The sequence below is a fragment of the Chinchilla lanigera genome, unplaced genomic scaffold, assembly GCF_000276665.1.
Source record: "Chinchilla lanigera isolate Chin_1 unplaced genomic scaffold, ChiLan1.0 scaffold00014, whole genome shotgun sequence".
Taxonomy (NCBI): Eukaryota; Metazoa; Chordata; class Mammalia; order Rodentia; family Chinchillidae; genus Chinchilla; species Chinchilla lanigera.
Window position 1 is genome coordinate 12,539,328 of NW_004955415.1, and position 4,992 is coordinate 12,544,319.

Below are 4,992 nucleotides of genomic sequence, written 5' to 3' on the forward strand. Positions count from 1 at the left end.
TATTTCTTTGCTGAAAGAAACTGTCAATGAGTCTTTGATTGATCAATATTGCATGTTTCTATTTGTTTTCATGAGAAAGCACTTTAAAGATATCAATATGTAATACAACAAGCATTGTTAATTTCCTACCACTTTGTCTGTAACTCTGTATTGTCTGTACCGTTCTTTTGCTATTTTGTAAAATGTTGTCTGTTAATGTTTTCCTCCTTTTATTTTTAAAATAAAAAAAAACTCTACATGAACTTACTCCTCACTCCCCCCCTGTAGTTAGCCATAAATGCTCTTAAAAAACAGAGTCATAACTAGTGAACTAAACAAATAGAACAAATTGGGCCGTAGACTAATCATTAAAGCAAAATGTCCACCCAGGCTCTGTCTGAGCAACACGTGACTGGCAACTTCTGGGAAATATAAACCTTGTGAGAATTATGTGACATTCTTGTAAAATTTCCAAAAATGAGCTAATATGGTTGTATGGTTACTATGGAAACACCAAAGATATATAAATTGGAAGCAGAATACAGATTGGGGCAGACATGTTCTCTGGCTCTTTGTCAGAGACTGCCCATGTGGTCTTTGAAATAAAGATTGTTAGTTACTGTCTTTTTGAGTCTCTCATTAGTGCCTGTCTCATTGAACTCACTGCAATAGTTTAATTATATATGCTGTGCAATTTACTGTTTAATTTCCTCTGTGACCCATTGGTTATTGAGAATTGGGTTGTTTAATTTCCATGTGTTTGTGTAGTTTTTGTGACTCCTTTTGTCTTGATATGCAGTTTCATTGTACTATGGTCAGATAGTGTGCAAGGAATGATTTCAATTCCTCTACATTTTCTTAAATATGTTCTGTGGGCTAGTATATGGTCTATTTTGGACAAGGTCACATGTGCAACTGAGAATAATACATATTCTGATGTTTTGGGGTGGAATGCTCTGTAGACATCTACCAAATACATTTGTTCACAGGCTTGGTTTAATACTGATATTCATTTGTTGACTTTTGTCTAGTTGATTTATGTATTTGTGAGAGTCATGTATTAAGGATCCCACTACAACTGTGTTAGTGCTTATTTGGTTATTTGTGTCGGTAAATATTTGTTTTATGTAATTGGATGTGCCAGTGTTTGGTGCATATATGTTTATGATTGTTATCTTTTCTTCTTGGAGTTTCCCCTTAACAAGTATGTAGTGATCTTCCTTGTCTCTTTTGATCAGTTTTGGCTTAAAGTTTATGCTATCTGCAAATAGAATAGCTACTGTTGGTTGTCTCTGGGTTCCTGTGGCATGGACAATTGTTTTCCATCCTTTGACTTTTAGCCTGTGAATTCCTTTATGGGTTAAATATATTCATGAATGCAGCATATTGATGGATTTTTTTTTCTTGATCAATTCTGCCTGTCTGTTTCTTTTGATTGGTGAGTTGAGACCCTTTACACTCATGGTTATAACTGATATGCATTGGCTTATCTTTTCCATGTTATTTTCTCATTGGTCCCCTGTCTTTCTCCTCTAATTGTTTGCCCTGCTTGGCAGTTTCTTTTGATTGGTGTTTGTGTGTTTATCATCTTCATTATCTCTTTGTAATATATCCTTCAGAGCATTCTGTACAGATGATTTAGTAGTCATGAATTTCTTAAGTTGTTCTTTGTTATGAAAGTATCTTATTTGTCCATTGAACTTGAAACATAGTTTTGCATGGCACATCAATCTAGGTTGAGGTGTGTTTGCTTTTAGGGCTTGAAAGACCTCAATCTCAGTTCTCCTTGATTTGAAGGTTTGTGTTAAAAAGTCTGCTGTGATTCTAATGGGCTTTCCTTTATAGTTAAATTTATTTTCTCTAGCTGCTTTTAATATTTGATTTTTGTGTTGAATATCTGGAATCTTGATTATTATATGCCTTGGTGAAGATTTATTTTGGTCATGCCTATTTAGCATTCTATATGTTTCATTTATTTGTATGTCAAATTCTTTATCCATATTTGGGGAGTTTTCTGCCATTATTCCTATGAAGAAGTTAATGGCATTTATGCTATCTCCAGCTTTCTCACTGACTCCAATCTTGTTATTCTTCTTTGCTTCATCTTGTAACTGTTGGATTGACTTTTCATGGTCCCTTGTTCTTTTTAAGATATCTTTCTTTTCCTGCCACTAGTCACATTCCTGTCTTCTAGGTCTAATATTCTATCCTCACCTTCATTCAGTCTGTTCTATATACTTTCAATGGAGTTTTCATTCTCCTGGATTTCTGTTTGGATTTGTTTCATTGATTCTATTTCTTGTCTAGCTTGGGAATTTATGGTTTCCATCATTTTCCGATCCTCCTCTATTTTTTTATCTGTGTCTCTTTAATTTCTTTAATTTTGTTTGTCATTTCTATTGGTACCTTAATTTTTTTTTATTTTAAAGAGCATAGTACATGAGAAAAAATAAGAACAAGAGCAGCATATCAACATCACAAACATAAATAAAACAAAGTAAGAACATTAAAAGTGATACAGGGTTTCAAGACAAAATGATAGGAATTAACAGTGGTTGTTATATTACATATTGTTTTCTTCAAATACATTGCTCAGATTACCAGATGTAAGAATGGAATATTTTTCAAACCATGAAAGAGAATAAAACATAATTATCAGGCAAAACATTAGAGATAATACAAAGTTTCACTAGACAAGATGGTGGGAATTCACCATGGTTGTTCCATTGCATATTGTTGTCTTCAAATCAGTTGCTCAGATTATCAGATAAAAGCATGCAAAATTTGTCAGAACATAAAAAATTTTAAGCATTAACTGTTCCTTCCAATGTACCATCAAACATCAGCAGTACAGTTATCCCAGCTATTCATATATATATATATATATATAAAGCTATATCTATATATCTATATCATTTTTTAAAAAATATTTTTTATATCTAATCTATCTAAACAGCTTTCCTTCTTTATTTTTTCTTCTTTTCCTCATCCCACTCATTGCTTCCTTTGAGAAATTTCATTCCGTTTCCTGTCATCTATTGTACATTTTGAGTTTTGCTTATTCTTTCAAGTTCCTACACCAGGAAGACAACAGCGTGTTTACACATATGGGCCAGTTCATTTCACTTATGAGTAAGGTCTCTAGTTGCATCCGTTTACCTAGAAAAACCTCGAATTTATCTTTTTTTAAAATAGCCGAGTAATACTCCATTGTATAAAAATACATCTTTTTTGTCCATTCCTCAGTGGATGGGCCATTTGGGTTGTTTCCAATATTTAGGTATAACAAATTGTGCTGATATAAACATGGGTGCACATGTATCTCTGTGGTATGATGTTTTTAATTCTTCTGGGAAAATTCCTAGCTGGATTATGTGGGACTTCCAATCCTAGTTTTGTGAGGAATCGCCAATCTGATTTCCACAGTCTTTTCACCAATTTACACTCCCACTAGCAGTGGAGTAGAGTTCCTTTCTCCTCACAGCCTCCCTAGCATTTGTTATTGGTTGATTTCTTTATGATGGCCATTCTTTCTGGGATGAGATGGAATCTCAGTGTTGTTTTAATTTATATTTCTCAAATGACTAGTGATGTTGAAAATTTTTTCATGCATTAATTAGCCATTAGTATTTCTTCATTTAAGAAGTGTGTATTCATCTCTGAAGCCCAATTTTGGATTGGGTCTTTGAATCTGGGGGGCCTGATTTGTTTTAATTCTTTATACATCCTAGATAGAAGTCCTTTGTCTGAGGGGAAGTTGCCTAATTTTTTTCCCAACTTGTGAGTTTTCTTTTTACTCTGTTGGTGATTTCTTTTGATGTGAAAATATTTTCAATAAGATGAGATCTCAGTTGTTGTTTCTTTGAAGTATTTCCCATGCAGTTTGGTTTTTCTTCATGAAACTACCCCAATGTCTTCAAGATTTTTACCTACTTTCTCTTCCAATAAATTTAGTGTTTCTGTTTTAATATTTAGATCTTTGATCCATTTGACTTTAGTTTAGTGCATGGTGAAAGCATGGGTCTAGTTTTAGTCTTTGGCATGTAGAAAGCCAGTTTTTTCAGCACCATTTCTTAAAGGGGCTATCTTTCTTCCAGTGAATATGTTTGGCTCCTTTGTTAAAGACAAGGTGACTGAGTGTGTTTGTAATTGTGTCTGAGTCTTCTAAACTGTTCCATTGATCTGCGGGTCTGTTTTTGTACCAGCACCCTGCTTTTATCATAGTAGCTTTGTAGTACAATTTCAAGTCAGGAATTGTTATGCCTCCTGCTTTGCCTTTGTTTCCCAGGATTGCTTTTGCTATTCTAGGCCTTTTCTGGTTCCAGTTGAATTTTAGGAATGTTTTCTCTAGATCTGTGAGGTATACTAGTGGTATTTTAATTGGGATTGCATTGAATCTGTACAACAATTTTGGGAGTATGGCCATTTTCACAAAGTTACTTCTTCTTATCCATGAGCAAGGAATATTTTCCGATTTTCTGATATCCTGTTCAATCTCTTTTTTCAGAGCAGTATAATTTTTACTATATAGATGTTTTATTTCTTTTGTTAAATGGATTCCTAAGTATTTAATCTTTTTAGATGCTATTGTGAAAGGTGTTATTTCCCTGATTTCTCTCTCAGTCAGTTTGTTGCTTGTGTAGAGGAATGTTACTGATTTTTGAGTGTTAAATTTGTCTGCAGCTATGCTACTGAATTTGGTTATTAAATCCATAAAACTTTTCGTGGAGTTTTAGTGGGTCTTCTATGTAGAGTATCATGTCGTCTGTGCATATGATAATTTCACTTCTTCTTTTCCTATCCTTATTCCCTTTTATTTCTCTCTCTTGTCTAATTGCTCTAGTTAATATTTCCAGAGCTATATTGAATGGGAATGGTGACAGTGGACATCCTTGTCTTGTTCCTTATTTTAAAGTAAATGCGGGGCTGGGGATTTAGCTCAGCGGCAAAAGCGCCTGCCTGGCAAGCGCAAGGTTGTGAGTTCGGTTCCCGGTACCGGAAAAACAAAACAAA